The sequence below is a fragment of the Notolepis coatsorum genome (genome assembly GCF_963971535.1).
Source record: "Notolepis coatsorum genome assembly, chromosome: 6".
In the NCBI taxonomy this organism is placed as follows: domain Eukaryota; kingdom Metazoa; phylum Chordata; class Actinopteri; order Aulopiformes; family Paralepididae; genus Notolepis; species Notolepis coatsorum.
The window spans coordinates 56,166,289-56,179,659 of NC_140170.1; positions in this window are offsets into that span (position 1 = coordinate 56,166,289).

Here is a 13,371-nt window from a genome sequence, read left to right on the forward strand (position 1 = left end):
GGGCTTTGCACAGAATCTTGTGTAGTTTTCTTTCTTACAATATGGCTACAAGTTTGGTACAACCTAAACTATGGGTTTGGCCCTGTCTGCTTTGGTATCTAGAGGCTGATCAGGCACATCAGGGCGCCAACGATACAATTAGCTATTGAGATCCAAAAATATCTAGTTAATGTTATTGATAATTACATTGAATTTGATTGTTACATTGAATTTGTACCATGAACCAACTACAATAAAAAGTAGCCATCTTGTTTCATTGTGCTTTGAGTCACTTAGCTTGCTGAGAGTAGGTACATTTGACTGTTGTATAACAATTTTGATTTGGTTTGTGTGTAGTGGTGGTTTATTAATAATTTGCCTGTTTATTTTTTGACAATTTCCTCTTTTTACACATACCTCTACACTAACTTCCCTGGTAATGCAGTCTAGCCCCACATGGTTTATTTTCTTCGCTTGTTGATTAGGGTTAGGGTAAGGGTAATACCTCTGATGGGCAATAGCTTAAAATGTAACTTCAATTTGCCTCTGATTAGCTCAACCAGTATATTGTAAGAGAGAGAATATTTATATATTTTAAGTGAAATATGTACAAATTAAACAAAAATATATGCAGATAGTGCAGTGATGCATAGTGATTGTACAAAGTGTAGCCTAATAGTTGTCTTCCAAGGTGATTGGAGGAGGAAATATCACCATGTGTTTGATGGATGGGGAGTCTATTCTTCTTCTGATTGGCCAATCAGTTCCAAGCAGCTAACTGCTCAATTGTTGGCTCTATTGTATGAGAACAGGGCTGTTTTACTGAAGTACTCATACTTAAAGACACACCAGAACATTCATACAGGAGAGAAGTTCTATCCCTGTGACAAGTGTGGGAAGAGCTTCAGTCAGTCTGGCATTTTAAAGAGACACCAGCATATTCATACAGGAGAGAAGCCAATGTGACCAATGTGGGAAGAGCTTCAGTACATCTGGACACTTAAAGAGACACCAGAATATTCATTCTTGAGAGAAGCGCTATCCCTGTGATCAGTGTGGGAAGAGCTTTGTTCACTCTGGAAACTTAAAGAATCGCCAGCGTATTCATACAGGTGTCAAACACTAAAAATAAGTAGAAATCTCCTTTAAAAACATTTACATACTCAACAGCGCATTCATATTGGACATAAATCAAACAATTCTTAAAAATATATTTTAATATTAAAAAACCTTAAAATATGCTGCAAGATAAGAGAGACAAAAAATATTTTACTCAAAGCTGTAGTCCAGAATTATTAAACTTTGTATATAATACATGCAGGTGCAGATATTGCAGTGATGCATAGTGATTATACAAAGTGTATCCTAATAATTATCTTCCAATATGATTGGAGGAGGAAATATCACTGTGTGTTTGTTGGAGGGAGAGTATATTGTTCTTCTGATTGGCCAATCAGTTCCAAGCAGCTAACTGCTCAACTATTAGCTATATTGTATGAGAACAGGGGTGTTTTTCTGAAGTACTCATGGTAAATGGTAAATGGACTGCATTTAGCGCTTTTATCCAAAGTGCTAAGTGAAGTCGCTCATGGGGCTGTCCGTCATTATTATGTGCTGTCCTCTAGTGAAAATGTCAGCAACTGCAATATCAAAAGGTGTATCTAAATGGTTATTCTACTGAAATCTACTTTTAGGTTGTAATTCCAAGCACATGTAACTATCTGATATTGTAAAAAGTTGCATATAATAATGTGTCAGACCCAGTAGTGAAATCATTGAAAAGTCAGACAATATAGGGGGATCTTTGTCAGACATTAGTCCAATTTCTTTTGCTAAACAGAAACACTTTGGATTTCTGTAGCTCATTCATTTGGAAACACTCAAATAACACGCAGTGTCAGCTATACAGTATATAATTGTATCATCCACGTGTAAATGGACAATATAATTTATATAAAGGTGAAGAGGACCCAGGATGGAACCCTGTGGAACACCCTTTGTTATCTGTAAGAATTCTGATTGGGCATTTTTCAATTATTCTGAAACCAGTCACAGGATTTTCTACCCATACCAATGTTATATAATTTCATAAAAGCAAAGGATGATCCACTGTATCAAATGTGTTAGGGATTGTGTTGGCAGAGGACCCAAGCGCAAACAGAGACGAGGGAGAGGTAGATGTAAATTGTCAAATGTGAGCACTGCTCCTTTAATTCGAACACTTCGAGCCAGGGGTGAAATGTTACAAAAATACTCCAAAGGCAGCAGCAAAAACAAAACAAAGAATAGCTCAGCTTAAGACTGGCAGAGGGCAAATACAAAACAAAGAATAATCTCATAAAGAGAGCAAGTCCAAAAACACCCAATGCTTCTTGTTATCTACTGCAGATATAATGTCATTTGTAATTAATGTGACTGCTGAAATAGTGCTGTGATTTGTTCCAAGTCCAGATTGATCCAGATTTAAAACTGAATGAGTTGAAATGAAGTATTTGAGTTATTTCTCAATCAAGGATTCCATGATTTTAGACAAGCATGGTAGAAAGGTCACTTTAAGAATAGTATAGTATAACTTGAGATTGGATAATATAGCATTGTATAGCAGTGTACATAAAGACCCAGTGCCTCATGCGTAGCTAACCGTGTATTGCACTACCACAGGACCTAGCATGTCCTACCATGCTCTGTAAATAACTCATGTACATATACCGATATGCCCTACTTTGATTACTTGTATTATTGCACAATGTCGCTCTATTGGATTCTTATTATATTATTATATATTACTATTGTATTATGCACAATCGTTGCGGGCAAGACCCCCCGCATTTCATTGTATACTTCTATGCCGTGACAAATAAAACTCTTGACTTGACTTGACTAGAATAGTGGGCGCTAATTGTTTAAGTCACTTCTATCTCCACTCTTATGAATGGGGGTCACAATGGCCAATTTTCAAGCATAAGGAAACTCACCCGTTGAAATAGAAAGATGAAATACATGCACTGACTGTTCTGAACTCTTCTGCAATAACTGGAATGGAAAGTCCATCCAATCCACCTGGAGTCCATGCAGTGCAAACAGCCACCATATGCAACCTGTTGGTCCTGTTTTGCTAGATGAACCACCTTCCACAATTTTGTCATGTTTGTATATGAGGTTGTGAATTGGTCCAATTATAAGCTAAATGTTGCTGTTGTTCTAGCAGAGGTACATTTATTTCATGAAAATTAACCAATTAGCAGGATCCCCTGAGTGTCTGGCTTGAGCCCAGGCAGAATCCCTGTCTCTAAGCAGAGTTGTTTCTTCTTCTTTCGTGTAACGTCGGAGGTCCAACTCTGTATCTTGTAGCCATGCCCTTAACTCTGGTCCCACATCAAAGAGGCTGGCTTCCGAGGGTGGTTTGTATAGGGGGCAGATGGTCAGGATGTGGTCAACAGTCTGCTCAGGGTCTCCACACTCACATGCAGCGCTGTCTGCCTGAGATGGTTTTATGTACTTTATATGATCCATGCATGAATATGATTTTTTTTATAGATTCTTTCTCTAGCGGAGAAACCGGAACAGGGGCAGTTTTTTCCCACAAGCCATAATACTCCTGAACAAGGACAAGAACAGGAGATATCCCTCTTGAACACACACACCTGATAAAACACACACACACACAAACACACACACCCTGCACTTCAACTTAATATGCACATACACTTATACGCAAGACACTTTCTGTAAACATTGACTATTTTATTTTATCTTACCTCATTTCATATTTTATTATAACTACCTTGTTTCAACCAGTTGTAGCTGGTCCATCAAAGTTTCCGACGATTAAACCCATTTGCGTCTTGTAAGGCGTCCATTTGGATCAAGGAAATAGCTTTCTGCATTCGTCAAAACTCCTTGTAGTGGATCAGAAGTAGGGGAAAGATACCCGACGTGACGTCATGGCCCTAATAGCGTCTGATAAGCTTTTTTGATTCGCGCGTGCATGTTATTCGTGCATGGACCTTTTTACCCCTTTCTGAGTGGCATTTCAAATGGAAAAAAATAAAGGATGAAATTAGATACCAATGATGTAAACTACCCATAATTGAAGAGTATGGTTTAACCTGCAAGTTGGGCTTTAACATCTAATAAAAAATACATGAATAAGGATGTTTTTTGTTGCCCTATCACATGTTAATTGGTATTGGAACTACAGTTACGGCCATGGTAAAAGTCATGTATAGCCTTGGTACCACCTTTGCAGTTAAATAATACCACTGTATAATCCCATTTAAACGATGATACTGATGGTATGGTGTTTACATAATTTTTTATTGACATAAATACCATGATACTTTTCTGTTAGAGATTTCTCACTGGCACATTCTAAAATGGGATAATCCTGACTTTAGCCTTGAGCTAGCAAGACTTGTTCTAAAGCAGGATTAGACCCAATGCAGGATTAACAATAGCATTCACAAATGCTCACTCAAAGCACTCACCCCCCCTAAACTCACACCACCCAAGGCATCCGGGTCACGGCACCACTGTAGCCGGTTCAACATAGAACCTGCCACTACTTCGACCGTGCCTTGAGTGGGAGTCGAACCCCGGGCGTCCGCACGGGGGGAAGCAACACAAACCGCTGCGCCAAGAGAGGAATTCTTCTCTAAGCGCTGAGCTTGAATGCCTCTGGGGAGTGAGTTTTACTTCCATGCACCGCTACCGAGCCAGCCACATCTCTGGTCACACTATCGCGGTGCATATCCGTTACACATACAAGGCCTAAATGCACACCATAATGAAGGAGGGATGAAGTAAACTGTATTTAATATACATAACTCAAATAAAAAATGAATGAACAATCAAAGAAAATAATCCATGTGGGGCTAAACTGCACTACTAGGGAAGTTAGTGTAGAGTTATGTGTAAAAAGAGGAAATTGATACTCGATATATACAATGGTAATATGGTGTTTACATAATTTTTGATTGACATAAATACCATGATACTTTTCTGTAAGATATTTCTCACTGGCACATTCTAAAATGGGAGAATCCTGACTTTAGCCTTGAGCTAGCAAGACTTGTTCTAAAGCAGGATTAGACCCAATGCAGGATTAACAATAGCATTCACAAATGTAGCCCTGGGCTAAGAAATAGAGGGCTTTGCACAGAATCTTGTGTAGTTTTCTTTCTTACAATATGGCTACAAGTTTGGTACAACCTAAACTATGGGTTTGGCCCTGTCTGCTTTGGTATATAGAGGCTGATCAGGCACATCAGGGCGCCAACGATACAATTAGCTATTGAGATCCAAAAATATCTAGTTAATGTTATTGATAATTACATTGAATTTGATTGTTACATTGAATTTGTACCATGAACCAACTACAATAAAAAGTAGCCATCTTGTTTCATTGTGCTTTGAGTCACTTAGCTTGCTGAGAGTAGGTACATTTGACTGTTGTATAACAATTTTGATTTGGTTTGTGTGTAGTGGTGGTTTATTAATAATTTGCCTGTTTATTTTTTGACAATTTCCTCTTTTTACACATACCTCTACACTAACTTCCCTGGTAATGCAGTCTAGCCCCACATGGTTTATTTTCTTCGCTTGTTGATTAGGGTTAGGGTAAGGGTAATACCTCTGATGGGCAATAGCTTAAAATGTAACTTCAATTTGCCTCTGATTAGCTCAACCAGTATATTGTAAGAGAGAGAATATTTATATATTTTAAGTGAAATATGTACAAATTAAACAAAAATATATGCAGATAGTGCAGTGATGCATAGTGATTGTACAAAGTGTAGCCTAATAGTTGTCTTCCAAGGTGATTGGAGGAGGAAATATCACCATGTGTTTGATGGATGGGGAGTCTATTCTTCTTCTGATTGGCCAATCAGTTCCAAGCAGCTAACTGCTCAATTATTGGCTCTATTGTATGAGAACAGGGCTGTTTTACTGAAGTACTCATACTTAAAGACACACCAGAACATTCATACAGGAGAGAAGTTCTATCCCTGTGACAAGTGTGGGAAGAGCTTCAGTCAGTCTGGCATTTTAAAGAGACACCAGCATATTCATACAGGAGAGAAGCCAATGTGACCAATGTGGGAAGAGCTTCAGTACATCTGGACACTTAAAGAGACACCAGAATATTCATTCTTGAGAGAAGCGCTATCCCTGTGACCAGTGTGGGAAGAGCTTTGTTCACTCTGGAAACTTAAAGAATCGCCAGCGTATTCATACAGGTGTCAAACACTAAAAATAAGTAGAAATCTCCTTTAAAAACATTTACATACTCAACAGCGCATTCATATTGGACATAAATCAAACAATTCTTAAAAATATATTTTAATATTAAAAAACCTTAAAATATGCTGCAAGATAAGAGAGACAAAAAATATTTTACTCAAAGCTGTAGTCCAGAATTATTAAACTTTGTATATAATACATGCAGGTGCAGATATTGCAGTGATGCATAGTGATTATACAAAGTGTATCCTAATAATTATCTTCCAATATGATTGGAGGAGGAAATATCACTGTGTGTTTGTTGGAGGGAGAGTATATTGTTCTTCTGATTGGCCAATCAGTTCCAAGCAGCTAACTGCTCAACTATTAGCTATATTGTATGAGAACAGGGGTGTTTTTCTGAAGTACTCATGGTAAATGGTAAATGGACTGCATTTAGCGCTTTTATCCAAAGTGCTAAGTGAAGTCGCTCATGGGGCTGTCCGTCATTATTATGTGCTGTCCTCTAGTGAAAATGTCAGCAACTGCAATATCAAAAGGTGTATCTAAATGGTTATTCTACTGAAATCTACTTTTAGGTTGTAATTCCAAGCACATGTAACTATCTGATATTGTAAAAAGTTGCATATAATAATGTGTCAGACCCAGTAGTGAAATCATTGAAAAGTCAGACAATATAGGGGGATCTTTGTCAGACATTAGTCCAATTTCTTTTGCTAAACAGAAACAATTTGGATTTCTGTAGCTCATTCATTTGGAAACACTCAAATAACACGCAGTGTCAGCTATACAGTATATAATTGTATCATCCACGTGTAAATGGACAATATAATTTATATAAAGGTGAAGAGGACCCAGGATGGAACCCTGTGGAACACCCTTTGTTATCTGTAAGAATTCTGATTGGGCATTTTTCAATTATTCTGAAACCAGTCACAGGATTTTCTACCCATACCAATGTTATATAATTTCATAAAAGCAAAGGATGATCCACTGTATCAAATGTGTTAGGGATTGTGTTGGCAGAGGACCCAAGCGCAAACAGAGACGAGGGAGAGGTAGATGTAAATTGTCAAATGTGAGCACTGCTCCTTTAATTCGAACACTTCGAGCCAGGGGTGAAATGTTACAAAAATACTCCAAAGGCAGCAGCAAAAACAAAACAAAGAATAGCTCAGCTTAAGACTGGCAGAGGGCAAATACAAAACAAAGAATAATCTCATAAAGAGAGCAAGTCCAAAAACACCCAATGCTTCTTGTTATCTACTGCAGATATAATGTCATTTGTAATTAATGTGACTGCTGAAATAGTGCTGTGATTTGTTCCAAGTCCAGATTGATCCAGATTTAAAACTGAATGAGTTGAAATGAAGTATTTGAGTTATTTCTCAATCAAGGATTCCATGATTTTAGACAAGCATGGTAGAAAGGTCACTTTAAGAATAGTATAGTATAACTTGAGATTGGATAATATAGCATTGTATAGCAGTGTACATAAAGACCCAGTGCCTCATGCGTAGCTAACCGTGTATTGCACTACCACAGGACCTAGCATGTCCTACCATGCTCTGTAAATAACTCATGTACATATACCGATATGCCCTACTTTGATTACTTGTATTATTGCACAATGTCGCTCTATTGGATTCTTATTATATTATTATATATTACTATTGTATTATGCACAATCGTTGCGGGCAAGACCCCCCGCATTTCATTGTATACTTCTATGCCGTGACAAATAAAACTCTTGACTTGACTTGACTAGAATAGTGGGCGCTAATTGTTTAAGTCACTTCTATCTCCACTCTTATGAATGGGGGTCACAATGGCCAATTTTCAAGCATAAGGAAACTCACCCGTTGAAATAGAAAGATGAAATACATGCACTGACTGTTCTGAACTCTTCTGCAATAACTGGAATGGAAAGTCCATCCAATCCACCTGGAGTCCATGCAGTGCAAACAGCCACCATATGCAACCTGTGTAGGTTGGTCCTGTTTTGCTAGATGAACCACCTTCCACAATTTTGTCATGTTTGTATATGAGGTTGTGAATTGGTCCAATTATAAGCTAAATGTTGCTGTTGTTCTAGCAGAGGTACATTTATTTCATGAAAATTAACCAATTAGCAGGATCCCCTGAGTGTCTGGCTTGAGCCCAGGCAGAATCCCTGTCTCTAAGCAGAGTTGTTTCTTCTTCTTTCGTGTAACGTCGGAGGTCCAACTCTGTATCTTGTAGCCATGCCCTTAACTCTGGTCCCACATCAAAGAGGCTGGCTTCCGAGGGTGGTTTGTATAGGGGGCAGATGGTCAGGATGTGGTCAACAGTCTGCTCAGGGTCTCCACACTCACATGCAGCGCTGTCTGCCTGAGATGGTTTTATGTACTTTATTTGATCCATGCATGAATATGATTTTTTTTATAGATTCTTTCTCTAGCGGAGAAACCGGAACAGGGGCAGTTTTTTCCCACAAGCCATAATACTCCTGAACAAGGACAAGAACAGGAGATATCCCTCTTGAACACACACACCTGATAAAACACACAAACACACACCCCCTGCACTTCAACTTAATATGCACATACACTTATACGCAAGACACTTTCTGTAAACATTGACTATTTTATTTTATCTTACCTCATTTCATATTTTATTATAACTACCTTGTTTCAACCAGTTGTAGCTGGTCCATCAAAGTTTCAGACGATTAAACCCATTTGCGTCTTGTAAGGCGTCCATTTGGATCAAGGAAATAGCTTTCTGCATTCGTCAAAACTCCTTGTAGTGGATCAGAAGTAGGGGAAAGATACCCGACGTGACGTCATGGCCCTAATAGCGTCTGATAAGCTTTTTTGATTCACGCGTGCATGTTATTCGTGCATGGACCTTTTTACCCCTTTCTGAGTGGCATTTCAAATGGAAAAAAATAAATAATGAAATTAGATACCAATGATGTAAACTACCCATAATTGAAGAGTATAGTTTAACCTGCAAGTTGGGCTTTAACATCTAATAAAAAATACATGAATAAGGATGTTTTTTGTTGCCCTATCACATGTTAATTGGTATTGGAACTACAGTTACGGCCATGGTAAAAGTCATGTATAGCCTTGGTACCACCTTTGTAGTTAAATAATACCACTGTATAATCCCATTTAAACGATGATACTGATGGTAATATGGTGTTTACATAATTTTGTATTGACATAAATACCATGATACTTTTCTGTTAGAGATTTCTCACTGGCACATTCTAAAATGGGATAATCCTGACTTTAGCCTTGAGCTAGCAAGACTTGTTCTAAAGCAGGATTAGACCCAATGCAGGATTAACAATAGCATTCACAAATGCTCACTCAAAGCACTCACCCCCCCTAAACTCACACCACCCAAGGCATCCGGGTCACGGCACCACTGTAGCCGGTTCAACATAGAACCTGCCACTACTTCGACCGTGCCTTGAGTGGGAGTCGAACCCCGGGCGTCCGCACGGGGGGAAGCAACACAAACCGCTGCGCCAAGAGAGGAATTCTTCTCTAAGCGCTGAGCTTGAATGCCTCTGGGGAGTGAGTTTTACTTCCATGCACCGCTACCGAGCCAGCCACATCTCTGGTCACACTATCGCGGTGCATATCCGTTACACATACAAGGCCTAAATGCACACCATAATGAAGGAGGGATGAAGTAAACTGTATTTAATATACATAACTCAAATAAAAAATGAATGAACAATCAAAGAAAATAATCCATGTGGGGCTAAACTGCACTACTAGGGAAGTTAGTGTAGAGTTATGTGTAAAAAGAGGGAATTGTCTTAACATAAAAAAAAAACACATGCATAAGGATGTTTTTTGTTGCCCTATCACATGTTAATTGGTATTGGAACTACAGTTACTGCCATGGTAAAAGTCATGTATAGCCTTGGTACCACCTTTGTAGTTAAATAATACCACTGTATAATCCAATTTAAACTATGATACTCGATACTCGATATACGATGGTAATATGGTGTTTACATAATTTTTGATTGACATAAATACCATGATACTTTTCTGTAAGATATTTCTCACTGGCACATTCTAAAATGGGAGAATCCTGACTTTAGCCTTGAGCTAGCAAGACTTGTTCTAAAGCAGGATTAGACCCAATGCAGGATTAACAATAGCATTCACAAATGTAGCCCTGGGCTACGAAATAGAGGGCTTTGCACAGAATCTTGTGTAGTTTTCTTTCTTACAATATGGCTACAAGTTTGGTACAACCTAAACTATGGGTTTGGCCCTGTCTGCTTTGGTATCTAGAGGCTGATCAGGCACATCAGGGCGCCAACGATACAATTAGCTATTGAGATCCAAAAATATCTAGTTAATGTTATTGATAGTTACATTGAATTTGATTGTTACATTGAATTTGTACCATGAACCAACTACAATAGAAAGTAGCCATCTTGTTTCATTGTGCTTTGAGTCACTTAGCTTGCTGAGAGTAGGTACATTTGACTGTTGTATAACAATTTTGATTTGGTTTGTGTGTAGTGGTGGTTTATTAATAATTTGCCTGTTTATTTTTTGACAATTTCCTCTTTTTACACATAACTCTACACTAACTTCCCTGGTAATGCAGTCTAGCCCCACATGGTTTATTTTCTTCGCTTGTTGATTAGGGTTAGGGTAATACCTCTGATGGGCAATAGCTTAAAATGTAACTTCAATTTGCCTCTGATTAGCTCAACCAGTATATTGTAAGAGAGAGAATATTTATATATTTTAAGTGAAATATGTACAAATTAAACAAAAATATATGCAGATAGTGCAGTGATGCATAGTGATTGTACAAAGTGTAGCCTAATAGTTGTCTTCCAAGGTGATTGGAGGAGGAAATATCACCATGTGTTTGATGGATGGGGAGTCTATTCTTCTTCTGATTGGCCAATCAGTTCCAAGCAGCTAACTGCTCAATTATTGGCTCTATTGTATGAGAACAGGGCTGTTTTACTGGAGTACTCATGGTAACGGCCCATGTCACCCCACTTCTTAGGGACCTGCACTGGCTCCCCATTGCTGCACGAATCCGCTTCAAGGCTCTCGACCTAGCATACCGTGCGGCAAAGGGAACCGCTCCCGCCTACCTCCGGTCAATGGTCTCTAACTACACACCCTCAAGACCCCTACGCTCTGCATCTTCTGGCCGCCTCAGACCTACTCCTATCCAAGCTCCGGGAGGGTCATCAAAGAGAAGTCGCCTATTCTCAGTCCTTGCCCCACAATGGTGGAATGAACTACCCACCCCAGTTAGGACAGCCGAATCACGTCCAATCTTTCGCCGTCGACTAAAGACGCACTTCTTCAACCATTATCTGAATTTAAAAAAAAAACAATAAAAAAAAAAAATCTAACCCTAACTAACCGTACTGTCATGCACTTGTCCTAATAAACTAACCTACACTGTAGCACTCAACACTTTGATGAACATTGTTGCTCAGCTGATAGAGTTGTGCCCTTCCTGATGGCTTGTCGTACAGAACTTGTAAGTCGCTTTGGATAAAAGCGTCAGCTAAATGACTAAATGTAAATGTAAATGTAAAGGTTAATGGACTGCATTCAGCGCTTTTATCCAAAGTGCTAAGTGAAGTCTCTCATGGGGTGTCTGTTCATTCTTATGTGCTGTCCTCTAGTGAAAATGTCACCAACTGCAATATCAAAAGCGTTCATGAATCTATATACTCAACCAGAAAATGCCTAAGAGATGTTTTTATGTACTTTGTTTGATCCATGCATGAATATGATTTTTTTTCAGTTTTTTTCTCTAGCGGAGAAACCGGAACATCCGCACAAGAACCAGTAGGTTCAGGGGCAGTTTTTTCCCACAAGCCACAAGACTCCTGAACAAGGACAAGAACAGGAGATATCCCTATTAAAGACTCTTGAACACACACCTGATAAAAACTCTTGAACACACACACCCTGCACTTCACCTTAATATGCACATACACTTATACGCAAGACACTTTCTGTAAACATTGACTATTTTATTTTGTATCTTACCTCATTTCATATTTTATTTGATCTTACTACTATTACTTATTGTTACCATTCTTGTATGCATTGTTTCTTAATTGTGCACTGCTGCAATGTTCCTGTATTGTTGTATATTTGACAAATAAAGAACTTTTATAAAGTACTTGAACTTCCCTTCCTCTAACTCAATGCTGCCCAAACTTAATTTACCTGGCTATATGTGTGCCCACAGATCAATTTACAAATAAAACACAACAACACTGATGACATACCAGAGCCAATGGCCCAGGCATAACGTAATAAACATTTGTATAGCAGTGGGATACACTCCTACTAATTGATTTGCAATTGAAAAGTCAATGGGAGCAGACCGTAGCACCTTATGAACATATTCATGGCACTGAATACTGTACACACAGGTGTGCACAGGCTGAACTGGTGGTAGCATTGTTCTCACTGAAAAGCTATCCAAATACCTCTGATGGGCAACAGCTTAATGTTAGGTTTCGATTGTCATGACAGTCTGCCATCCTTTCCTTCCAATGCTTGGTGCCGCGCCCCTACTCTGCCTCTGACCCTCATCCCCGGGTGGGATGACAATAGGGAACATATCAGATCATGTATTGATTCTAAACGGAACTCAAGATTTAATAATCTAATACAATTATGTATATTATGAGACAGGTGGAAACCCTAAACATCTTTGGCCTATATTACCACATTCATTAGAGTCTTTGGAGCAGAGTGTCCACATAGTTTGCAATAGCAGCAGCATCAAGACTTTTCAGGTGACATTTTGATCAAATAAACCGGTTATATTTCATAAATCTTGAAATAAAATCTTCAACCAGATTACTGTAACGGTCCCAGACAGGACAATGTGAACAGTGCCCCAGGTGGCCAGCATACTCGGCCCAATTCCGGCTACCGGTCGGCACACTCTGCATATGTCCGGCACGGCACGCCAACGATGAGCCGGATCTGGCTCGGTAATGGTTGCCGGGGCAGAGCCGACTCGGGCTCGCCAAAGATAAACCGGCTCTGGCCCGGCTCTGGTTGCCGGGGCAGAGCCGACTCGGGCTCGCCAAAGCTAAACCGGCTCTGGCCCGGCAATGGTTGCCGTGCCCGA